Source organism: Oncorhynchus clarkii, chromosome 5 (assembly GCF_045791955.1).
Source record: "Oncorhynchus clarkii lewisi isolate Uvic-CL-2024 chromosome 5, UVic_Ocla_1.0, whole genome shotgun sequence".
Classification (NCBI taxonomy): domain Eukaryota; kingdom Metazoa; phylum Chordata; class Actinopteri; order Salmoniformes; family Salmonidae; genus Oncorhynchus; species Oncorhynchus clarkii.
Window position 1 is genome coordinate 58911571 of NC_092151.1, and position 9583 is coordinate 58921153.

The window sequence follows — 9583 nt, forward strand, 5'->3', positions numbered from 1 at the left end:
TGTGTTAACTATACTGTATGGAATGAGTATCTACACCAACCCTGTACCAGACACATCACCGCTTGGCATCCTAATCAACTGCATCCATAGAGATGAGTTTTAAAGGGATAGATCACTCCAAAATAATTTTTGGGATATTTTCAGACCTCTAAAATGGTTGAATGGCATGAGTCCCATGCCATCCGCTGTGTAGCTCCAATCATTTTAATGTCCTGAAAGGGTAATGCACCTGCAGTATTGTTTTATATACAAGCAAATCTCAGAAATCCACAGAGCACTTTTACTTGATGTATGAGGTACACGGCACTACATTCCAGTTCATATGCTGAATTGTTATTGAGTTTCATACATGCTTGAGTTTCTTTTCTATGTACAGTTGAAGTTGGAAATTTACATACACCTTAGCCAAATACTTTTAAACTCAGTTTTTCACAATTCCTGACATTTAATCCTAGTAAAAATTCCCTGTCTTAGGTCAGTTAGATCACCACTTTATTTTAAGAATGCGAAAATTCAGAATAATAGTAGAGAGAATGATTTATTTCAGCTTTTATTTCTTTCATCACATTCCCAGTGGGTAAGAAGTTTACATACACTCAATTAGTATTTGGTAGCATTGCCTTTAAATTGTTTAACTTGGGTCAACTGTCAAATGTTTCAGCCTTCCACAGGCTTCCCACAATAAGTTGAGTGAATTTCGACAGAGCTGGTGTAACTGTTAGGTTTGTAGGCCTCCTTGCTCACACACACTTTTTCAGTTCTGCCCACAATTTTCTATAGGATTGAGGTCAAGGGCTTTGATGGCCACTCCAATACCTTGACTTTGTTGTTTGTAAGCCATTTTGCCACAACTTCGGAAGTATGCTTGGGGTCATTGTCCATTTTCTAAGACCCATTTGAGACCAAGCTTTAACTTCCTGACTGATGTATTGAGATGTTGTTTCAATATATCCACATAATTCTTCTCCCTCATGATGCCATCTATTTTGTGAAGTGCACCTGTCCCTCCTGCAGCAAAGCACCCCCACAACATGATGCTGCCACCCCCGTGCTTCAAGGTTGAGATGGTGTTCTTCGGCTTGCAAGCCTCCCCCTTTTTCCTCCAAACATAACGATGGTCATTATGGCCAAACAGTTCTATTTTTGTTTCATCAGCCCAGTGGACATTTCTCCAAGAAATACGATCTTTGTCCCCATGTGCAGTTGCAAACCGTAGTCTGGCTTTTTTATGGCGGTTTTTGAACAGTGGCTTCTTCCTTGCTGTGCGGCCTTTCAGGTTATGTCGATATAGGACTTGTTTTACTGTGGATATAGATACTTTTGTACCTGTTTCCTCCAGCATCTTCAGAAGGTCCTTTGCTGTTGTTCTGGGATTTATTTGCACTTTTCGAACCAAAGTACGTTCATCTCTAGGAGACAGAACGCTTCTCCTTCCTGAGCGATAGGACTGCTGGTGTCCCATGGTGTTTATACTTGCGTACTATTGTTTGTACAGATGAACGTGGTACCTTCATGTGTTTGGAAATTGCTCCCAAGGATGAACCAGACTTGTGGAGGTCTACAATTTTTTTCTGAGGTCTTGGCTAATTTATTTAGATTTTCCCATGATGTCAAGCAAAGAGACACTGAGGTTGAAGATAGGTCTTGAAATACATCCACAGGTACACCTCCAATTGACTCAAATTATGTCAATTAGCCTATCAGAAGCTTCTAAAGCTATGACATCATTTTCTGGAATTTTCCAAGCTGTTTAAAGGCACCGTCAACTTAGTGTTTTCTAAATTTCTGACCCACTGGAATTGTGATACAGTGAAATAATTTGTCTAATCAATTGTTGGAAACATTACTTGTGTCATACACAAAGTAGATGTCCTAACCGACTTGTCAAAACAATAGTTTGTTAACAAGAAATTTGTGAAGTGGTTGAAAAACACATTTTAATGACTCCAACCTAAGTGTATGTAAACTTCCGACTTCAACTGTAGATCCAGGGTTAGAAAATGGCTATATTTGCTTTTATTTTGTGAACTCTTTGCCTCATCCTTTATGCTTAGAGGCTATCCCCTCTGACAAGTTGAGCTATGACAGTTACTTGGGACTTGGAAGTCAGTCTTTCAAACCCTCCGCCTTCTTTTTTTTCTCCTGCTCTAGTGCATCCTCTGAGTGCACCTGACTGGCGGGTTGTTTCAAAGACGTAAGCCGGGAGATATCCAAAGAAAAACGATGTTAGAAATAAACAGGAACCGACAAAACATGTTATTTTACACAGTGGTAAGAACTCCTGCTGGACTCCGGAATGACAGAACTGAGGGAATTCAGTCACTTAGAAAAATACAGCATTTTTTTTCTGAATGTAATGAGTCATTCTCTAAGACAGCAACAACTAAAGTTGCTATACTGTGTTGCACTTGAATCATTTCTGCTGTCCAGAAATGCTGTCCAAGTGCTTATATAAAGTTACGGACTGGAACCATTTTTTCCTCACTTTGACAAAACATGTGGGGTCTGTCTAGAGGAATATCTCAACCACACTCTTACATAACCCTGCCTTGTATACAGAGACAGAAGCTCCACCAGGATATACAGTGCCTTCAGAAAAGTATTCAGACCTCTCCACATTGTTAAGTTACAGCCTTATTCTAAAATGTATTCAATTGTCAATCTACACCCAATACCCCATAATGACAAAGCAAAAACGGGTAATTTTTTTTGCTCATTTATTAAAAATAAACATGAAATATCACATTTAAATAAGTATTCAGACCCTTTACTCTGTACTTTGTTGAAGCACTTTTGGCAGTGATTACAGCCTTGATTATTTTGGGGTATCACGCTACAAGCTTGGCACAACTGTATTTGGGGAGTTTCTCCCCTTCCCTGCATATCCTCTCAAGCTCTGTCAGGTTGGATGGGGAGCATCGCTGCACAGACATTTTCATGTCTCTCCAAAGAAGTTCAATCGGGGTCAAGTCCGGGCTCTGGCTGGGCCACTGAATGACATTCAGAGACATTTTCATCAAGGATCTTTCTGTACTCTGCACCGTTCATCTTTCCCCCAATCCGGACTAGTCTCCCAGTGCCCGCCATTGAAAAGCATCCCCACAGCATGATGCTACCACTACCATGCTTCATGGTGCCAGGTTTCCTTCAGATGTGAGGCTTGGCATTCAGGCCAAAGAGTTCAATCTTGGTTTCATCAAACCAGATAATCTTGTTTCTCATGGTCTGAGAGTCCTTTAGCAGTCTTTTGGCAAACTCCAAGCAGGTTGGCATGTGCCTTTTACTGAGGAGTGGCGTCCCTCTGGCCACTACCATAAAGGCCCGATTAGTGGATTGCTGCAGAGATGGTTGTCCTTCTGGAAGGATCTCCCATCTACACAGAGGAACTCTGGAGCTCTGTCAGAGTTATCATAAGGTTCTTGGTCACCTCCCTGACCTAGGCTCTTCCTTGATTGCTCAGTTTGGCTGGGCGGCCAGCTCTAGGAAGAGTCTTGGTGGTTCCAAACTTCTTCCATTTAAGAATGATGGCGGCCACTGTGTTCTTGGAGAACTTCATTGAGGCAGAAATGTTTTGGTACTCTTCCCCAGATCTGTGCCTTGACACAATCCTGTCTCACAGCTCTATGGACAATCTTTCCAAATCATGTCTAATCAATTGAATTTACCACAGGTGGACTCCAATCAAGTTGTAGAAACAAGGATGATCAATGGAAACAGGATGCACCTGAGCTCAATTGAGTCTCATAGCAAACGGTCTGAATAAGGTATCTATTTTTTATGTTTTTTAATACATTTGCAAAAATGTCTAAACCTGTTTTCACGTTGTCATTAAGGGGTATTGTGTGTAGATGAGGATTTTTAATTTCTTTATTTAATCTATTTTAGAATAAGGCTGTAACAAATAAATGTGGGAAAAGAAAAGGGCTCTGAGTACTTTCCAAATGCACTGTAGGTAGTCTACTGTGGCTCTGTTACTGTGTCGTCCTGTAAAGTTGTGGTGGCTCTGTTACTGTGTAGTCCTGTAAAGTTGTGGTGGCTCTGTTACTGTGTAGTCCTGTAAAGTTGTGGTGGCTCTGTTACTGTGTCGTCCTGTAAAGTTGTGGTGGCTCTGTTACTGTGTAGTCCTGTAAAGTTGTGGTGGCTCTGTTACTGTGTAATCCTGTAAAGTTGTGGTGGCACTATAAGAACACACATTACCATAATGCAGTGGATGGAGTGAAGGTCTCTAACTGGGCTCCACTGTACGCCAACTGCTGTGAGACGAGCAACCGCGACACGTACTTATTATTCCACATTGACTTTAAAATGAGCTACCATTGTGCATTTAGCAGCCTGGATGTTATTTATGGTCCACACATAGTGGGAGGGTGATTGGTTGAAATCCGAGGTTTAATCAGAGGTAGCTACACGATGACTAAAGTCCAGCACATGAGAGCACTACAATCCAGGTGTGTGTGTTTTTTGGTATCTGTTTACGTTCACATGAGTGACCTTGTGAACAATGGGGAATGGAGTGATTGTGCACCAGAGGTGTTCACTGAAACAAAGGAAACAGTCATTTGGAAGCAGCTGGGAATGGGAGCTATGTTCAAGCAGAGCTTTAGAGTGATTAATACAGCTTCCTCTATTACTTCCAGAGTTAGTGGACCACTGCTGTGTGGATAACAACTAAGGACAGCCGCTCATGTTTTGAGAAGGAATCTTCTTACCCTGGAATGACCCCCATCACTGAGTACATGTATTTATTAGACTATGTCATGGTCTTTTTGCAGTATTTCTCCATTCATTTTCCTATTGCCATTAAAGGGGATTCCAAGTGAGTAGTTTGTTGTGGCAAATGCTGAAACTGTTCTCCACCGAGGGACAGCCACTGTCAGGGTTCTCCGGGGCTGTCATTGTCTCATTTAGGGTGCATCCAAGGAGGGAGTTGCACAGTGAGTAAACAGACACCTGGGAGGCATCTCTGGGCTCGTCAGACACATGCCAACTAAACCAGACAGTTGGCAAGCCAAAATGAGCTGCAAATAGCAGCTGCTACTGCATAATTGGAACAAATAGAAGTCAGAGAAGCAGAAAATAGGATGAAACAACAAGAGGTGCCTCGGCTCCATTGGTGGCGGTCCTTTAGCTGACAGGCTGGGGGAGGTGTGTTACAGCATGTACCTGGTCAGGGTTTTTTATGCTTGTGTAACTAACTGCTGTATGCTGTGGGTGCAGTGTTGCTATGGACTGCTGAGCCAGAACCGGAGTAATCAGATGAGAGCTGGAGTGGGGAGGCTCACGTGGAGACACAGCGTCTACCAGGGATTAAAAAACAGGAATCTTGATTGAAGTTCCACTAGTCTCCCTCCGCAAGCGGGATATAAAGGGGAGAGAGAGAGAGAGAGAGAGAGAGACCGACCGAGAGAGAGAGACCGAGAGAGAGAGAGAGACCGAGAGGGAGAGAGAGAGACCGAGAGAGAGAGAGAGACCGAGAGAGAGAGAGAGACCGAGAGAGAGAGAGAGACCGAGAGAGAGAGAGACCGAGAGAGATAGTGACAGAGGGAGAAAGAGAGAGAGAGAGAGTGACAGAGGGAGAAAGAGAGAGGTGGAGAGGGAGGTACAGCAGTGAGAGAGAGTGGGAGGAAGAAAGAGAGTCAGCGCAGTGCAGGGGGGGGGGGGGGGGGGGGGGGGAATGAGTGAGAGAGAGGGAGAGAGGGGGAGAGACAGGAAGCGTGCCACAGCAACTGAGCCAGAGATGCAGGGAGGGAAAGCGAGTGAGAGGCAGACACAGGCTTGAACAGGAAAAGAGAGCAAGTGGGTGGGGGTCTAAGAAGAAATAAGCGGAATACATTTTTGGGGGGGAGAAAGAGGGAGAGAGAGAAGTCAATGAGAAAAACATTCCATGTGAATGGCAAGGGCGGGAAGCTGGAGGAAAAGCTCATTCTTTAAGGAGTCTTCCTCTGTGACTGCTTGCTGGACTGCTTCTATCATGTTCTCAGACACCAGAGTGCCTGGGGAGCACAGAGGCTTTCAACACAGCAACCCTCATCTCAACCTCTGGCTTCACAATGGACTCAGGGCTCACCACAGTGAAATGGGACTCAATGGGCAGTGCAGGCGGGCTGACGCCAACCTTACCTATCCCAACAGAGTCAAGAAGGTAGGCTTTACGTCACAAGAGGTGATGAACAACATACATGGGAAGGAAAGGACGGGTCCCCATTTGAATGAACTGTGCCTGGAGGCTAGGAGGCTGCGCTTCGGCTTGTGGGAGCATCGTGTGCAGCCAGATTTGAGAAGCCAAGAGGGCAGCCCTTCCAGGTGGAGCCATGGCCAGTCTCCAGCACCAGGCCTGAGACACAGGGCATCTGTCAGGGACTACTACACAGAACGCTCCTTTGTTGGGAACGCCCGCCAGTCTTTACTACACACTTCAGTCAGGAAGTACGTGAAGGCCCCCGCCCTCGCTCAGCCAACACAGTTCAAAGGTCAAGACGGCTGTAAAGTGCCTGTTTGTTTGGAGGACCAGCTTTGGGGCTATTCCAGACAGACTTGTCAGAGAGACCTTCATACATCCAGCTGGGTGGATTCAGCTACAGCCACACAGGGCTTACCAAGACACCAGAGTTTCAGTTCCACCTTGAGATCCAACAAAAATAATGTCCGAAACAGTCAGAGAGACTTGACTAGACCAGTAAGCGGACCAGAGACCAAACTACACCAGCAAGACTTGACAAGACCTGTGGAGGGTTACAATGGACCCAGCTCTCTGCATGTCATCTTCTCCACAGAGGTTCCTCAGAGAGATATGGGAGGTCCCACTCTCAGACCCCAGCAGAGTCCCAGTAAGCCATGTCCCACCTTAGAAGACATCCAAGCCAGGCCCCCCAGAGGTGACCAGGGCTCCAGGAGTGGGTCAAGCCTGACTGGGTCAAAGAAGCACCAGAAGGTTGTCCGGGATCAGATCCGGAGAGTGGTGGAGAACTTGGATGAGGTTCTAGGAGGCCTGAAGGACATCCATCAGGAGATGAAGGAGGTAAAGACATTTCTGTTTGCCTATAAGTTACAGCTATGGTCTGTCTTTGATAGAAGGATTTTAAATTGTTTCTGAGGGAGAGCGAGATCCTGGTATTGTCATATAGCCTACAAATATCACAGCTAGGATCTTTTGATGTTCCTTTGATATTCGTATAAACAGATTATCATGCTATTTCAGGTCCTGAAGGGACTGCGAAGAGCAGTTGTACCGTGGGCTATTTTTGCACGTCCCAGAAAGAGCATAATCCCAGTCCCTACTTTGTTACATTTACAATCATTAAAAAGAGGCGCCTACATTGATATACACTGTAATACTAGCACTCAGAATCACTGCTTGCAAAGTGTCTATCCACCACAGTGTGACAGTCTTTCTATGAAACAGCACAGAAGTGAAGATTTCACTGAATTTTTAAAGGTAGGAAGTGGCGTTCGCTATGCTCCATTTACCTAATGTATGCAATGGTTGAAAGTGATGCTCAACAGCGGCACCGTCTCCTCTCCAGTCCTTCCACCACCAGATGTTGACAGGGGAGCAGCTGGAACCATGCTTTTAATCCATTTATTCAAACGCCTGAACCTTGACCCTCATCCTGTAAAAGTGACACGTAAATCGTCCCCTCACAGTATCTGGCTGCATCTGAAAGCCCAGCATCAGCGCAGCCGGAGAGCGAGGGTATTGCAAACGTTAGAAAGTTGAATAAATATGTAGAGAAACATCCAGCGACGCTGTTGCAGTCTGGCCAGGGAAAATCTCTTCTCAGACCAGGTCAGGGACCTGAAGGAAGACGCCAGAGAACTTGAATAGTTAAGTGAGAAAAAACAATTAGTCTAGCAACAACACGAGCACACAGATCAAACGTTTTCTCCAGTCTCATTTTCTCCCCGTCTCTCCAGCCTCATCTCTGACCATGTAGCCTAATCCCTCTCACAGGTGGTGCAGCAGATTGAGCTGCTGACCTCGTCCATTGACCTGAGTGAAGAGGCCAGCCCCAGCCTGCCCGGCGACAGCAGCTCCAGTGGAGTGGCGAAGGGCAGCAGCCACCATAGGCTCAGGGGTGAGGAGGCCAGGCAGGGGGAGGCAGCTCTGTCTTCCCCCATCAGGACTAACTCACTCCAGCCTCACAACCCTGCCTCCAGCCTGGTCTGCCTCCCCCACCAACCTGCTCCCAGTCCTCATAGGAGTAGCCCTGTTCGCTCTCCCACCCCTGCTCTTCTCCCCCTCAGTACCAACCCACCTCACCCCAACACCGCTGCTCTCTCAGTCAAGAGTCAGCATTACCCACACAACCCTGCTTCCTCCCCCAAAAAGAGCAGTCTACATTACCCCCTCAACCCTACTCTCTTTCACAGCCTTGGGCTTTCCCCCAAAAAAAGTAGTCCCCCTCACCCATCTGCCCTTGGTCTTTCTGTCACCATAGCGAACCAAGCGGGGCCACCCAATGTGGAGTCTCTCCCTGTCAGACCACCCAGAGACCCTGAGACCAGGGTGGAGGGGCTGAGGCCAACATCTGCTAAATCACTGGGGCTGACCCAGGGCCAGATGGCCCCTCGCGGCCCAGGGAGAGTTCCAGGGACCAGGGGCTGCAAGCCTCCTCCTTACCCGCACAATGGACACTTTGATCGGGTGAGTAAAGGAAAGGATCCCAGGAAGGCTCCCCCATACACTGTGAAAAGAAGACTGCTCTCGACAACGGTGTGAGGGAGGCCGTCAGATGGATGGAGCCACAGCCAGAGTTGCAGGAGTAGAGGGTGATTTAAGGCTCGCCATATTGAGCAGAGACCAAAATCCCAAGGCGACGGGAGGCATCTCGGGTGAGTATATGTCAGCAAAGCCATGCTGCGTTTGTGCTGACACTGTGTCCCCCTTTCTTGGCTCGGATCTCATCTTAATAGGAGGGTAAGAGACGGAAACAGCTGGCTCCACTGCACTTGCAACGACTAGGGCCCGATGCAGATGCTCACATTGCAGGATATTGACAGGGCCAAATAGGAAGTGAGGTCTCTTTGGCGTCACGTGTCTCTTGGCTGACTTGGTTACCCTGTGCTTGGATGTGTGTCAGGGGGAGACGGGGACAGAGACAGGGGGGCAGCTGATCATTAGTCCTACCCTTCAAAGGACCCGTGGTGACGCAATTTCTACTGCCTCTAGCCTGACACCCCCCCCCCCCACACACAAGCGCCATCTGTTCCCTGTAAATGTCAGTCAGGAGATACAGGGAAATGCAGGCCAAACTGTCTGAGATCATTTACGTGAGACATCATGACTCACTCATTGGGTCGTATCATCGTGTCTGTAGTTCAGAAGCAATCTAAACGTATCCCAGTTGTAACGTCATTGAATGTTGTAGATCAATGTTTCAATTTGATGCCCTCTTGTGGACATGACATGTACTTCCGCACTGGAAACATCATTCTAATCAGGGATCTTAGGAATACATGCCAATGCAATTTTAAACAATGTTGGCTCTGGCTATGTTTTTTGATGCTTAAATAGACACGGGAAAGTAAACAGTTTGAGTAGTAACAGATGGACAATACTAATGACGTGTTTATAGTTTGGTTT